Source organism: Mus musculus, chromosome 1 (genome assembly GCF_000001635.26).
Source record: "Mus musculus strain C57BL/6J chromosome 1, GRCm38.p6 C57BL/6J".
NCBI classification, from domain to species: domain Eukaryota; kingdom Metazoa; phylum Chordata; class Mammalia; order Rodentia; family Muridae; genus Mus; species Mus musculus.
Genome location: NC_000067.6, coordinates 121,655,992 through 121,672,925, shown reverse-complemented (window position 1 = coordinate 121,672,925; position 16,934 = coordinate 121,655,992).

Here is a 16,934-nt window from a genome sequence, read left to right as displayed (position 1 = left end):
AGGGGAACACCAGGGCCAAAAAGGGGGAGTGGGTGGGTAGGGGATTGGGGGTGGGTGGGTATGGGGGACTTTTGGTATAGCATTGGAAATGTAAATGAGCTAAATACCTAATAAAAAATGAAATTAAAAAAAAGAAAATGAAGCCACAACGTACCCAAACCTATGGGACACAATGGTTTGACTTTTGTATTCTTTTAAAACACATAGCTGAAATTCTAACTCTTAATGTTCTGGCTTCATTGTCTACTGAACCAAAAGCGGCTTGCAGGAGAAAAGGGATCCATTTCAGCCTAAATGTTACAGCCCATCACAAAGGGAACTCAAGGCAGGAACTTGAGGATGACCATTTGCTATTCTACCTGGTATAGCTCTGGTCAACATAACTTTCTTCACAGACAAGAGTACAGCTGGAATGATTGGGGATATTACTGTCTGGCTGCTCCATAGGCTCATACTGAGCTAGCTTTCATATATAGCCCAGGCCTACCTGCCTAGAATGGGATGGGCCCTTCTAAATCAATTAATTCGTAAACATACCCACAGATTAATCTGATCTAGATAGGCAATCCCTGTCTCAAAGTGGCTTTCAACCACTTAGACTCCTTGGGTGTCTAAGGACCCTTTCATAGGGGGTCTCTGAAAACACAGTTATTTACATTAAGATTCATAACAGTAACAAAATTACAGTTAAGAAATAGCAACGAAATAATTTTGTGATTGGGGGAATCACCACAACGTGAGGAACTTAATTAAGGGTGACAGCATTAGGAAGGTTGAGAATCATTACCTAGGCTGTCAGGTTGACAGTGAAAGCTAACTAGGGCACTCATGCTGATAGAATAAAGAAGCAGGGCTTAGGCAGGTGAGATAGCTCCATTATTATTACAAAGCCCTTGCTTTATTATTAATTCACTAGGCTAAAAGTTTTGATCTCCTACATTTGTGTCTGTTTTTCAAACCAAAAAGAAGAGAAGGAGGAAGAGAAGAGGAGGGGAGAAGAAGGAGGGGGAAGGAAGAGAAGGGAGTGAGGAAGAGGAGGGACGAGAAAGGAGTGAGAAGGATGAGGGAGGAGGAAGAGGAAAATCAGAAGAAGAAGAAGAAGAAGAAGAAGAAGAAGAAGAAGAAGAAGAAGAAGAAGAAGAAGAAGAAGAAGAAGAAGAAGAAGAAGAAGAAGAAGAGAAGAGAAGAGAAGAAACAGAAACAGAGAAACAGAGACAGAGAGAGGAGGGTGACATTATGTAGAAAATAAATCTCTCAAAATCCTTCTATTTTGTAGGCAAATTATGTCATGTACACATAAATACTTCTACCTGCTAATTCCCACAACCTATGAATCTGTTGCCTTATATGACAAAAATCAGTTAGGAGAAGTAGCTGTTGCATGATGTACTTGCTGGCTTAAAGGAGGAACTGGAGTGGAACCCAACAATAATCACAATCTCAGTTTGGGAAAATACCCAGTCTCAAAGAAAGAAGAAGAAGAGAAGACACTCCACATCAACCTCTGGCCTCTACCCACACATGCACAACAATTCAGAGAGTCCATGGTTAGAGAGAAATTTACAGAGCTCAAACAAGCAACAAGATTCTGTCCATGAAGAGGTCACAAAATCTTTTGTCTTGGAAGAGATTGATTCATCCAAGTCACCCATGGTATCATCCCCAGTTTTGGACAGCCTATCGAATCAAGACCTGACAGAAAAACAGAAAAGCCAAAAAGTGGCAAATATTTGTTAACATTCCCAAAATTTATTCATTTTTATTATGCTTTTCTTAGCCCTTTAAAGTGGCTATAGTGAAATAGAACATTCTGGGTGCTACAAAACAAATAGAAATCTGTCCCCTAAAATTCTACAAATAAAAATACAGGACAGAGACACCAGCAAGTTGGGTGTCTGGTAAGTGGTCTTTCTTATGGAAAGTGCCTTTTTACTAAATTATCCCATGGTAGATGGGAGAGTTCTCTCTCTCTCTCTTTCTCTCTCTCTCTCTCTCTCTCTCTCTCTCTCTCTCTCTCTCTCTCACACACACACACACACACACAGAGAGAGAGAGAGAGAGAGAGAGAGAGAGAGAGTCTGGATTTGCACTCTCTAATCACCATCCTAAGGCCCTATCTCTCCTTGTGGTTAGAATTTCACTCCGGAGCAGCAGCGGTCCCCATCTGGGTTCCGGGACTCAGCAGAACTTAGGAAATTAGTCTGAACAGGTTAGAGGGTGCGCCAGAGAACCGGACAGCTTCTGGGACGGGCAGAAGCACAGAGCCGCTGAGGCAGCACCCTTGGCGGGCCGCAGACAGCCGGCCACCGTCCGGACCAGAGGACAGGTGTCCGCCTGGCTTGGGAGGCGGCCTCAGCCTCAGCAGCAGCTGTCGCCATCTGGGTTCCGGGACTCAGCAGAACTTAGGAAATTAGTCTGAACAGGTTAGAGGGTGCGCCAGAGAACCGGACAGCTTCTGGGACGGGCAGAAGCACAGAGCCGCTGAGGCAGCACCCTTGGCGGGCCACAGACAGCCGGCCACCATCCGGACCAGAGGACAGGTGTCCGCCTGGCTTGGGAGGCGGCCTCAGCCTCAGGAGCAGCAGTCGCCATCTTGGTTCCAGGACTCCCTGGAACTTAGGAATTTAGATTGCACAGGTGAGAGTCTGCACCACAGAAGCTGACAGCTTCTGGGAACTGCCAAAGCAACACAGCTTCTGAGAGAGGCCCTGTTTTGGGCCTTCTTCTTCGACCAGGAGGAGGTCCAAAAACAAGATATCTGCGCACCTTCCCTGTAAGAGAGCTTACCAGCAGAGAGTGCTCTGAGCACTGAAACTCAGAGGAGAGAATCTGTCTCCCAGGTCTGCCGAGAGACGGTAACAGAATCACCAGAAGAACAATCTCTAAACAGAGTCAACTATAACTACTAACTCCAGAGATTACCAGATGGCGAAAGGTAAACGTAGGAATCCTACTAATAGGAACCAAGACCACTCACCATCATCAGAACCCAGCACTCCCACTTCGCCCAGTCCAGGGCACCCCAACACACCCGAAAACCTAGACCTAGATTTAAAAGCATATCTCATGATGATGGTAGAGGACATCAAGAAGGACTTTAATAAATCACTTAAAGAAATACAGGAGAACACTGCTAAAGAGTTACAAGTCCTGAAAGAAAAACAGGAAAACACAATCAAACAGGTAGAAGTCCTTACAGAAAAAGAGGAAAAAACATACAAACAGGTGATGGAAATGAACAAAACCATACTAGACCTAAAAAGGGAAGTAGAAACAATAAAGAAAACTCAAAGTGAGGCAACACTGGAGATAGAAACCCTAGGAAAGAAATCTGGAACCATAGATTTGAGCATCAGCAACAGAATACAAGAGATGGAAGAGAGAATCTCAGGTGCAGAAGATTCCATAGAGAACATCGGCACAACAATCAAAGAAAATGGAAAATGCAAAAAGATCCTAACTCAAAATATCCAGGAAATCCAGGACACAATGAGAAGACCAAACCTACGGATAATAGGTGTAGGAAGCCGCCCTCACATTCGCCGTTGCAAGATGGCGCTGACATCCTGTGTTCTAAGTGGTAAACAAATAATCTGCGCATGTGCCAAGGGTAGTTTTCCACCCCATGTGCTCTGCCTTCCCCATGACGACAACTCGGCCGATGGGCTGCAGCCAATCAGGGAGTAATACGTCCTAGGCGGAGAATAATTCTCGTTAAAGGGGACGGGGTTTCGCCATTTTCTCTCTCTTGCTCTCTCTTGCTCTGGCTCTTGCTTCTTGCTCCTGAAGATGTAAGCAATAAAGCTTTTGCCGCAGAAGATTCCGGTTTGTTGCGTCTTTCCTGGCCGGTCGCGCGTGTAAGAAATAGGAGTGGATGAGAATGAAGATTTTCAACTCAAAGGACCAGCAAACATCTTCAACAAAATTATTGAAGAAAACTTCCCAAATATAAAGAAAGAGATACCTATGAACATACAAGAAGCCTACAGAACTCCAAATAGACTGGACCAGAAAAGAAATTCCTCCTGACACATAATAATCAGAACAACAAATGCACTAAATAAAGATAGAATACTAAAAGCAGTAAGGGAAAAAGGTCAAGTAACATACAAAGGCAAGCCTATCAGAATTACACCAGATTTTTCACCAGAGACTATGAAAGCCTGAAGAGCCTGGACAGATGTTATACAGACACTAAGAGAACACAAATTCCAGCCCAGGCTACTATACCCAGCCAAACTCTCAATTACCATAGATGGAGAAACCAAAGTATTCCACGACAAAACCAAATTCACACATTATCTCTCCACGAATCCAGCCCTTCAAAGGTTAATAACAGAAAAAAAACCAATACAAGAACGGGAACAATGCCCTAGAAAAAACAAGAAGGTAATCCCTCAACAAACCTAAAAGAAGACAGCCACAAGAACAGAATGCCAACTTTAACAACAAAAATAACAGGAAGCAACAATTACTTTTCCTTAATATCTCTTAACATCAATGGTCTCAACTCCCCAATAAAAAGACATAGACTAACAAACTGGCTACACAAACAAGACCCAACATTTTGCTGTTTACAGGAGACACATCTCAGAGAAAAAGATAGACACTAACTCAGAATAAAAGGCTGGAAAACAATTTTCCAAGCAAATGGTATGAAGAAACAAGCTGGAGTAGCCATCCTAATATCTGATAAGATTGACTTCCAACCCAAAGTCATCAAAAAAGACAAGGAGGGGCACTTCGTTCTCATCAAAGGTAAAAATCCTCCAAGAGGAACTCTCAATTCTGAATATCTATGCTCCAAATACAAGGGCAGCCACATTCATTAAAGAAACTTTAGTAAAGCTCAAAGCACACATTGCACCTCACACAATAATAGTGGGAGACTTCAACACACCACTTTCACCAATGGACAGATCATGAAAACAGAAACTAAACAGGGACACACTGAAACTAACAGAAGTGATGAAACAAATGGATCTGACAGATATCTACAGAACATTTTATCCTAAAACAAAAGGATATACCTTCTTCTCAGCACCTCATGGTACCTTCTCCAAAATTGACCACATAATAGGTCACAAAACAGGCCTCAACAGATTCAAAAATATTGAAATTGTCCCATGTATCCTATCAGATCACCATGCACTAAGGCTGATCTTCAATAACAAAAAAAAATAACAGAAAGCCAACACCCACGTGGAAACTGAACAACACTCTTCTCAATGATACCTTGGTCAAGGAAGGAATAAAGAAAGAAATTAAAGACTTTTTAGAGTTTAATGAAAATGAAGCCACAACGTACCCAAACCTTTGGGACACGATGAAAGCATTTCTAAGAGGAAAACTCATAGCTCTGAGTGCCTCCATGAAGAAACGGGAGAGAGCACATACTAGCAGCTTGACAACACATCTAAAAGCTCTAGAAAAAAAGGAAGCAAATTCACCCAAGAGGAGTAGACGGCAGGAAATAATCAAACTCAGGGGTGAAATCAACCAAGTGGAAACAAGAAGAACTATTCAAAGAATTAACCAAACGAGGAGTTGGTTCTTTGAGAAAATCAACAAGATAGATAAACCCTTAGCTAGACTCACTAGAGGGCTCAGAGACAAAATCCTAATTAACAAAATCAGAACTGAAAAGGGAGACATAACAACAGATCCTGAAGAAATCCAAAACACCATCAGATCCTTCTACAAAAGGCTATACTCAACAAAACTGGAAAACCTGGACGAAATGGACAAATTTCTGGACAGATACCAGGTACCAAAGTTGAATCAGGATCAAGTTGACCTTCTAAACAGTCCCATATCCCCTAAAGAAATAGAAGCAGTTATAAGTAGTTTCCCAGCCAAAAAAAGCCCAGGACCAGACGGGTTTAGTGCAGAGTTCTATCAGACCTTCAAAGAAGATCTAATTCCAGTTCTGCACAAACTTTTTCACAAGATAGAAGTAGAAAGTACTCTACCCAACTCATTTTATGAAGCCACTATTACTCTGATACCTAAACCACAGAAAGATCCAACAAAGATAGAGAACTTCAGACCAATTTCCCTTATGAATATCGATGCAAAAATCCTCAATAAAATTCTCGCTAACCGAATCCAAGAACACATTAAAGCAATCATCCATCCTGACCAAGTAGGTTTTATTCCAGGGATGCAGGGATGGTTTAATATACGAAAATCCATCAATGTAATCCACTATATAAACAAACTCAAAGACAAAAACCACATGATCATCTCGTTAGATGCAGAAAAAGCATTTGACAAGATCCAACACCCATTCATGATAAAAGTTCTGGAAAGATCAGGAATTCAAGGCCCATACCTAAACATGATAAAAGCAATCTACAGCAAACCAGGAGCCAACATCAAAGTAAATGGAGAGAAGCTGGAAGCAATCCCACTAAAATCAGGGACTAGACAAGGCTGCCCACTTTCTCCCTACCTTTTCAACATAGTACTTGAAGTATTAGCCAGAGAAATTCGACAACAAAAGGAGATCAAAGGGATAGAAATTGGAAAGGAGGAAGTCAAAATATCACTTTTTGCAGATGATATGATAGTATATATAAGTGACCCTAAAAATTCCACCAGAGAACTCCTAAACCTGATAAACAGCTTCGGTGAAGTAGCTGGATATAAAATTAACTCAAACAAGTCAATGGCCTTTCTCTACACAAAGAATAAACAGGCTGAGAAAGAAATTAGGGAAACAACACCCTTCTCAATAGTCACAAATAATACAAAATATCTCGGAGTGACTCTAAGGAAGTGAAAGATCTGTATGATAAAAACTTCAAGTCTCTGAAGAAAGAAATTAAAGAAGATCTCAGAAGATGGAAAGATCTCCCATGCTCATGGATTGGCAGGATCAACATTGTAAAAATGGCTATCTTGCCAAAAGCAATCTACAGATTCAATGCAATCCCCATCAAAATTCCAACTCAATTCTTCAACGAATTAGAAGGAGAAATTTGCAAATTCATCTGGAATAACAAAAAACCTAGGATAGCAAAAAGTCTTCTCAAGGATAAAAGAACCTCTGGTGGAATCACCATGCCTGACCTAAAGCTTTACTACAGAGCAATTGTGGTAAAAACTGCACGGTACTGGTATAGAGACAGACAAGTAGACCAATGGAATAGAATTGAAGACCCAGAAATGAACCCACACACCTATGGTCACTTGATCTTCGACAAGGGAGCTAAAACCATCCAGTGGAAGAAAGACAGCATTTTCAACAAATGGTGCTGGCACAACTGGTTGTTATCATGTAGAAGAATGCAAATCGATCCATACTTATCTCCTTGTACTAAGGTCAAATCTAAATGGATCAAAGAACTTCACATAAAACCAGAGACACTGAAACTTATAGAGGAGAAAGTGGGGAAAAGCCTTGAAGATATGGGCACAGGGGAAAAATTCCTGAACAGAACAGCAATGGCTTGTGCTGTAAGATCGAGAATTGACAAATGGGACCTAATGAAACTCCAAAGTTTCTGCAAGGCAAAAGACACCGTCAATAAGACAAAGAGACCACCAACAGATTGGGAAAGGATCTTTACCTATCCTAAATCAGATAGGGGACTAATATCCAACATATATAAAGAACTCAAGAAGGTGGACTTCAGAAAATCAAATAACCCCATTAAAAAATGGGGCTCAGAACTGAACAAAGAATTCTCACCTGAGGAATACCGAATGGCAGAGAAGCACCTGAAAAAATGTTCAACATCCTTAATCATCAGGGAAATGCAAATCAAAACAACCCTGAGATTCCACCTCACACCAGTCAGAATGTCTAAGATCAAAAATTCAGGTGACAGCAGATGCTGGCGTGGATGTGGAGAAAGAGGAACACTTTTCCATTGTTGGTGGGATTTCAGGCTTGTACAACCACTCTGGAAATCCGTCTGGCGGTTCCTCAGAAAATTGGACATAGTACTACCAGAGGATCCAGCAATACCTCTCCTGGGCATATATCCAGAAGATGCCCCAACTGGTAAGAAGGACACATGCTCCACTATGTTCATAGCAGGCGGTTCCTCAGAAAATTGGACATAGTACTACCAGAGGATCCAGCAATACCTCTCCTGGGCATATATCCAGAAGATGCCCCAACTGGTAAGAAGGACACATGCTCCACTATGTTCATAGCAGCCTTATTTATAATAGCCAGAAGCTGGAAAGAACCCAGATGCCCCTCAACAGAGGAATGGATACAGAAAATGTGGTACATCTACACAATGGAGTACTACTCAGCTATTAAAAAGAATGAATTTATGAAATTCCTAGCCAAATGGATGGACCTGGAGGGCATCATCCTGAGTGAGGTAACACATTCACAAAGGAACTCACACAATATGTACTCACTGATAAGTGGATATTAGCCCAAAACCTAGGATACCCAAGATATAAGATACAATTTCCTAAACACATGAAACTCAAGAAAAATGAAGACTGAAGTGTGGACACTATGCCCCTCCTTAGAAATGGGAACAAAACACCCTTGGAAGGAGTTACAGAGACAAAGTTTGGAGCTGAGATGAAAGGATGGACCATGTAGAGACTGCCTTATCCAGGGATCCACCCCATAACCAGCATCCAAACGCTGACACCATTGCATACACTAGCAAGATTTTATCGAATGGACCCAGATGTAGCTGTCTCTTGTGAGACTATGCCGGGGCCTAGCAAACACAGAAGTGGATGACCACAGTCAGCTAATGGATGGATCACAGGGCTCCCAATGGAGGAGCTAGAGAAAGTACCCAAGGAGCTAAAGGGATCTGCAACTCTATAGGTGGATCAACATTATGAACTAACCAGTACCCCGGAGCTCTTGACTCTAGCTGCATATGTATCAAAAGATGGCCTAGTTGGCCATCACTGGAAAGAGAGGCCCATTGGACACACAAACTTTATATGCCCCAGAACAGTGGAACGCCAGGGCCAAAAAGGGGGAGTGGGCGGGTAGGGGATTGGGGGTGGGTGGGTATGGGGGACTTTTGGTATAGCATTGGAAATGTAAATGAGCTAAATACCTAATAAAAAATGGAAAGAAAAAAAAAAAGAATTTCACTCCGAATTCAGTGGTAACTTTGAGGAGACACAGTCATCATATACAGTAGTATTCCTTCCATGCACAAGAGCAGTTAAGAGTAGCTCTTTTTTTTTCTATATATAAAAATTGATTAAATGAATAAAAATGATACTGTAATGGTTAAATGATTATAAATTTGTCAGGACTTAGAAGCACCTAGAGCCAAGCCTCTGGTCATGTCTGTAAAGGATTGTATTGGTTAGATTAATTGAGGTAGGGACTGGGATCCTGGACCAGAGAGAAAGAGAGAGAGAGAGAGAGAGAGAGAGAGAGAGAGAGAGAGAGAGAGAGAGACTAGCACCTACATTCATCTCTCTGCTACCTGAGAATAGGTGCAAGGTGACCAGCAGCCTCCAACTCCTGCCACCACAATTTCTGTTCCACAGTGGACTGTATCTCTTGAACTGGAAGCAAAAAGAAACCCTCCTTTGAATTGCTTCAAATCAGGCATGTTGTCACAGCACCAAGAAAACTAACTAACCCAGCTGCAAAGCCGGCAAAGGGAGGTAAGAAGGCATCAGGTCATTTCCAAGAAGAGACCTGAAGATAGCACAGAGGTAAAGGAGTCCGTTAACTAAAAAGGAATAGAACAGAGAAGGGGTGAGTGCAAGCCGTAGGCGGAGAGGGACAAGAGCCTGCAGAAGTCCTGGAGGCAAGGCTACCACACACAACAGCCCTTGTCATCTTTGAAGAGGTTTACTTTGGCAGCTCCCATCCACAGCTTAGCTCTGCAACTGTGCACATTTCTGTCCAGAGGAGAAAAGGTGGATCATGAATTTATTAATGCAGTGGACATACATGCAATTTGATACTCCTAGGCAGGGAGGACTATTACCTTCCAGTGTCTCTTACGAGTCTTCACTCTCAGTTACATTACCATCTAGGCAAAAAGGAGTGCTGTGTTTTAATAGTGCTGTGGGCACAGTTTGACCTTTAAATCGCATTATTTAAATATTAATGACATAGCAGGAAAGCAGCCTACTGACAGGTGTTATACAAGACAGACCAAATAGGATACTAAATCTGAGCTCGGCTTTGAAACTCCCATTAGAGATAATGAGGAATAGACATGTGTTTCCACATGCTGTCCCGGCGCCCAGTCACTCTGCATCCAGTTGGAATAAATTAGCTGAACATGGTGTCTGAAGGGAAAGAAATCATCACTCTTCCTTCAAACTGTTACTTAATGATTTCTGCTATTCCGGGCGGGTGATGATAACACAAAGGGGCCTGTTTGTTTCTCAGACTTTGAAGTCAAGGCCTTGAGGCTTGACAGGGCTGCATCAGTATCTCCCAAACAGAGCTTGCCTGCCCCCAACCCCTTCTACCTGGCTGATTTGACAGCAACAGGTGCTCCCAGGTGAGGCTTTTAAGTACTCTCACTGAGAAGTGAGAATTACCAGGCTGAGTGACTCCAGTGGATGGAAGGTGGCTGCTCTGCTACCTCTCCCTAAGTGAAATGGTCCATGATGGCTCAGAAAGTTCCTAAAACTTTCAAGATTCACAAGGTTCCCCCAATATTGTTATACAAGCTGGGAAAGGGGAGACTCTCCTATTGGCCCGGCTGTCTGCAATTCATACAAAGAGACTTCTCACCCACGCTGGAGTGGGCTTTGGTGACACAGCTTCCTTTGAGAGCTCCTGTAACCAATCCATCCTGTAAGTGACCCCAATAAACTCACTGGTTCACTAGGCTAGGTCTGTCATCAATGTCCTATCTGGGAGGAGTAGACATTTCTCCACATCTCTCCAGTTTGAGTCAGACAAGCAGAGTGTGTAGTTCCTTGCTCATAGATCCCAGGCTGGGGTTCCTCATTCCTCAGTTGAACAGTTCCCTGTTGGGGGGTGGGAGAGCAAGTCCATGGGTATTCTAGTTTGTTCAGTAGCATTCCTACAATCTGTTCCCTAAAGGTCAATCCTCAGTTGTTATATCCAAAAGTATATCTGAACACTGCACTCTGCCCCAAAGGCTAAATAGCCTCCAGTTGAAAACCACGGGTACTGGCAGATTCATTAACTCTGTACCTCAGTGTTGTGAAGAAGACAGGGTTTTAACTTGACCCTCCTAAGATTTATAACCAAACCTGAGAATAAAACTGACCTAAGACAAATTAACAGAATAAACGCACAAAAACACTAGTTAACTCAAGTTTCACATGGGACAGAGCCTAAGACGGGAAGTCATAAACATATGTATACTGTTCTAGTTTCATTTCTATTGCTGTGATAAAAATATACTGACAAAGAGCAAGTTAGAGGAGAAAACATTCATTCAGGTTACAATCCCAGGTCACTGTCCATCACAGCAGGGAATCAAGGCAGAAAGTTGAAGGAACTAGTCAGACACACAGCCAAAATAACAAAGAGAAATCCATGCCTACTTATGTTGCTCCCCCTCTCTATACTGTCTAGGGAATGGTGACATCCACAGTGGGTTGGGTCTTCCCACATCAATTGACAAGAAAGGCAGACATGTGCTATGGTGGTTTGAATAGGAATGGCTTGGTCATTAGGGTGTGGTACTACTTGAGAAAGATTAGGAGGTATGACATGCCTGTGGATCTGAATGTAGAACTCTCGGCTAATTTTCCTACAGTGTGTCTGCCTGCATGCCTGTCTTAGTTAGGATTTTACTGCTATGAACAGACAGCACGACCAAGGCAACTCTTATAAGGACATTTAATTGGGGCTGGCTTACAGCTTCAGAGGTTCATCAAGAGGTATCATCAAGGTGGGAGCATGGCAGCATCCAGTTAGGCATGGTGCAGGAGGAGCTAAGAGCTCTACATCTTCATCTAAAGGCTGCTAAGAGAAGAAGGCAACTAGTTCAAGGGTCTTAAGCCAATGCCCACAGTGACACACCTACTCCAACAGGACCACACCTACTCCAACAAGGCCATGCTTTCTTTCTTCTAATAGTGCCACTGCCTGGGCCAAACACATTCAAACCCTCACAATGCCTTCATGCTTCCCCCATAGTGAAAATAAATTAAACCTGTGAAACTGTAAGCAAGTCTCAGTTAAATGTTTGCCTTTTTAAGAGTTGCCATGGCCATGGTGTCTCTTCACGAGAATAGAGCATTGACTGAGACACTCCCAAAGGCCGATCTGATCTGGAAAAATCCCTCATTAAGTCTTTTTTCCTATGTGATTCTAGACTGTGTCCAGTTGAGAATTAAAATGTCACAAATCTTGAACTCAGCAGAGAATATGGAGGAAATGTGGGGAAGCAGAGACTTATGGGCTACAGTAGCTAGTTAGAAAGAGAAAGGGATAAGAAAGTTAGAGTTAACCTAACAAGTTTACATGATTTTTCTTACCTTTCCCTTTTCTAAGTGTGGGGGACAGGGCTTAGGTCTCTCTTCTCTCTCTCTCTCTGTCTCTCTCTCTCCCTCACTCCGTGTGTGTGTGTGTGTGTGTGTGTGTGTGTGTGTGTGTGTGTGTTCATTTATTTGTGTGTAGATGTATGTGCATGAACCTGCATATGAACCTGGAAATCAGAGGGCACCATCAGTCATTGTTCCTTAGTCTCTATTGACCTTTTGCTCCCCCAGGTCATATCTCAAACAGGCTTGGAACTCTCCAAGGAGTCTATGCTGGCTGGCTGATAAGCTTCAGGGACCTACTTGTTTCTGACTCCCCAGCTCTGGGTTTGCAAGGATTCACCAACATGCCCAGCATTTTTACTATGTATTCTCAATCTCAAATCCTCATGCATGTACAGTAAGCACTTTACTGACTAAGCTATCTCCCCAGCCCAGCCTTTCTATGAGATGAAACATACTCACACATGACACTGCTCTGGTGGCTGAGAACATGAGACTAGATAGGGCACAGACCTGTGGGAAAACCAAACACTATTGATCTGCTAAAAAATAATAATAATAATAAAGTAGCAATAAAATTACTCCAAATGATATTCTGTCATATTCATATGTCTTAGTTAGGGTTTTTTTCATTACTATGAGGAGACACCATGACCAAGGCAACTCTTATAATGGAAAACGTTTAATTGAGGCTAGCTTACAGTTTCAGAGGTTTAGTCCATTTTCATCATGGTGAGAAGCATGGCAGCATCTAGGCAGACATGGTGCTGGAGAAGCTGAGAGTTCAGCATCTTGATCTGCAGGTAGTAGAAGGAGACTTTGTGCCACACCAGGAGTAGCTTGAGCAAGAGCTCAAAGCCCACCTCTACAGTGACACACTTCCTCCAACAAGGCCATGCCTACTCCAATAAGACCACACTTCCTAATAGTGCCACTTCCTATGGGCCAAGCATGCAAACACATAACTCTATGGAGGCTGTTCCTATTCAAACCATCACACCATACATCTGTGTTTTCAGCTATTATCAGAGAAACGCCTTCTTGCAGGAGATAGGAACTAATACAAAGACCCACAACTAGACAGCGTGCAGAGTACAAGAAATCTTGGAACACTTAGTCCTAAATGGGATGTCTTTTTCAAAGTTCTCCCTTCAGGGCTCAGGGAGCTATGTAGATGAGTCAGAAAGATTGTAAAAGCCAGCAGTATCTTAGACAGGGTTTCTATTGCTATGATAAAACATAGGACCAAAGAAACTCAGGAAGGAAAGGGTTTGCTTGGCTTATGCTTCCACAACACAGTTTGTCATCAAAGGAAGTCAGAGCAGAAACTGAGAGGGCAGGGTCCTAGAGGCAGGAGCTGAGATAGAGGCCATTAAAAGGTTCTGCCTCCTGGTTTGCTGATTTTGGCTTGCTCAGTGCACTTTCTTATAGAACCCAGGTAAACAGCCCAATGGTGACTCCACCCACAATGAGCTGGGCCCTCCCACATTAATCACTAATTAAGAAAATGTGCTACATGCATGCCTATAGTCACATCTTATGGAGGCAATTTCTCCATTGAGGTTCACCTCTCTCAGATGGGTCAAACTGACATAAAACTAGCCAGAGTTAGTGGGAATGGAATATACCAAGGGTTCAAGGCCTTCTAGATACAAGAGGACTGAATCACAAATGAACTCACAGAGACCACGGTAGCATGCCCAGGGGCTGCACAGGGTCAAGCCAGATGGTGTCACAGCACTAAGAGGGGAAGTAAACAGGAGCCTGCATCCCTAACCCTGAAGCCAATCGGAAATTTGCGGTTTCTTTTGGAGACTCAGTTGTGTCACATGATGTTTTTTCTGGAAACTGTCTTATGGGAGGATATTTTGCTGAAGCAAACATGTAAAAAGATGTTTTACTGAGAACAGACCCATGGTGTCTTTCTAGAAGCTGTCTTGCGAGAGGACTTTATATTTTACTGGAGCGTACACTTGAAAAGGTGCATGATGATTAGAAACATAATTTTTTTTAATTTTTTTTATTAGGTATTTTCCTCGTTTACATTTCCAATGCTATCCCAAAAGTCCCCCATACTCACCCCCCCCCCCGATCCCCTACCCTCCCACTCCCCCTTTTTGGCCCTGGCGTTCCCCTGTACTGCGGCATATAAAGTTTGTAAGTCCAAAGGGCCTCTCTTTCCAGTGATGGCTGATTAGGCCATCTTTTGATACATATGCAGCTAGAGACAAGAGCTCCGGGGTACTGGTTAGTTCATATTGTTGTTCCACCTATAGGGTTGTAGTTCCCCTTAGCTCCTTGGGTACTTTCTCTAGCTCTTCCATTGGGGGCCGTGTGACCCATCCACTAGCTGACTGTGAGCATCCACTTCTGTGTTTGCTAGGCCCCGGCATCGTCTCACAAGACACAGCTATATCTGGGTCCTTTCAGCAAAATCTTGCTAGTGTATGCAATGGTGTTAGCGTTTGGAAGCTGATTATCCCACGGACAGTGAGAAGATGCTTTTGTGTTGGTTCACCTTGTAACTAACGCTTTGCTGGTCTTCACTGAACTCTGCTCGTCATGACTTCATGGAAAGAACTTAATGAAGAACTTCTCACGGTATCCAGCTGCTTCATGATGCTTCCATGGACTGATGCCAATTCAGCAGATCCTTGTGGTTTCTTCGGGGTCAAGCTGTTGCTAACTGATTTGTGTATGATGTTTTGGAGTGGACTGCTGACATCCTGACAACAAAGATTGGAACTGCCCCCAAAGAACTACTTCTAAACAGGTCCTCTCTTTCCTAGTAACCTTTTGTTTCCCTTTTGTTTGTTTTCAGTGGGCTAGAAGGGAGGTTGAAGAATTATAGGAACCCCTATCAAAGTGGGTTTTAAGAATCTAAGCTTACACAGAAACAATCTCTAGCAAAGAAAAGATGAGTTTTCTCCAGTGAAGTCTCAGTGTGTATACTAACCACACTGAAGGGCAGGCCCCATGCCCAGCAGCAGATGCCAATATAAAATTAATGCAACTGTATTTTGGAGGAAAAATTGTCTCATAATTCTTTGTTTTGGCTTTTTTAACTTTACTGGCCTTTTGCTTATTATTATAGTTTATGAATTTGTGTTTTTATGGATTTTGTATGAGTGCCCATGTGTCTGCACATGTCTGTATTTCTCTTGCTTTTTTTTTGTTTGCTTGTTTGTTTGTTTTTCCCATTTGTTTTGTTTTATTCTGGTTTGTTTGTTTGCCTCTTTGTTTTAGAAAGAAGAGGGGGGAGAAGATGGACAGACAGGCCAGGATGTAAGGAGAATCTGGGAGGAAATAAGAAGAAACTGGCCGGGCAGTGGTGGCGCACACCTTTAATCCCAACACTTGGGAGGCAGAGACAGGCAGATTTCTGAGTTCGAGGCCAGCCTGGTCTACAAAGTGAGTTCCAGGACAGCCAGGGCTATAAAGAGAAACCCTGTCTCAAAACAGAAGAAGAAGAAGAAGAAGAAGAAGAAGAAGAAGAAGAAGAAGAAGAAGAAGAAGAAGAAGAAGAAGAAGAAGAAGAAGAAGAAGAAGAAGAAGAAGAAGAAGAAGAAGAAGAAGAAGAAGAAGAAGAAGAAGAAGAAGAAGAAGCTGATCAGAATTTATTGTATGAAAAATTATTTTCAATTAAGCATTTTATGTTCAATTATGTATGTTTCTCTATATGGGTATGGGCATGATTTCAGGTCTCACAGAGAACTGAAGGTGATATCAGATCCTTTTGAGCTGGAGTTACAGATAATTGTAATCTACCTGATGTATGCTGCAAACCAAACTTGGGATCTCTGCAAACACAGTATTATCTCTTGAGAGCTAAGCCTCCTTGATGATAGGATTTATGCTTCCCTTCTCATGTATGAAGACATTTTTCTGCACAGGAATTTCATGTCCTGCTTTTTAGAAACAGAATGAGGGTCAGAGTGGTCTTTTTGCCCTGATGTTGGTCAACTGCCTCCAACCCAAATCAGTCAGTAGTGCATGTAGAGCACTGCATGTGGTGAACTCCCTCATCACCTCTCACTGTTCCACAGGTGTCCAAATCCCCACACCAGATTTCAACAGCCTGCACAACTCACATCCAAGTTAACAAACACACACACACACACACACACACACACACACACACTACACACCTGCATACATGTAAGCAAACACACACACAAAGAAGATTCAGTTTGCAAGTTGATTATATGCCAGATAGTGCTTTATTAAACCACTCATTCTCTAGAGAAAGAATGTGGACATGACTCTCTCAGAGTATGACAGAATAAATCCACAGTGACCATCATAGTAGGCGATGTGTTCACTTGTTTTCACAGCATTAATATGTGCCACTGTTCCCAAATACACCCCTCAGAACAAAGCGGCAGGAACATCTAACATTGTGATGGAGACGATACTTCTCAGGCTTTACCTGGACTTTAAGCAGGAGCTATGGGTGGAAGCAGGCAAAGTGTTTCACAAGAGCACCAAGCAAGGCT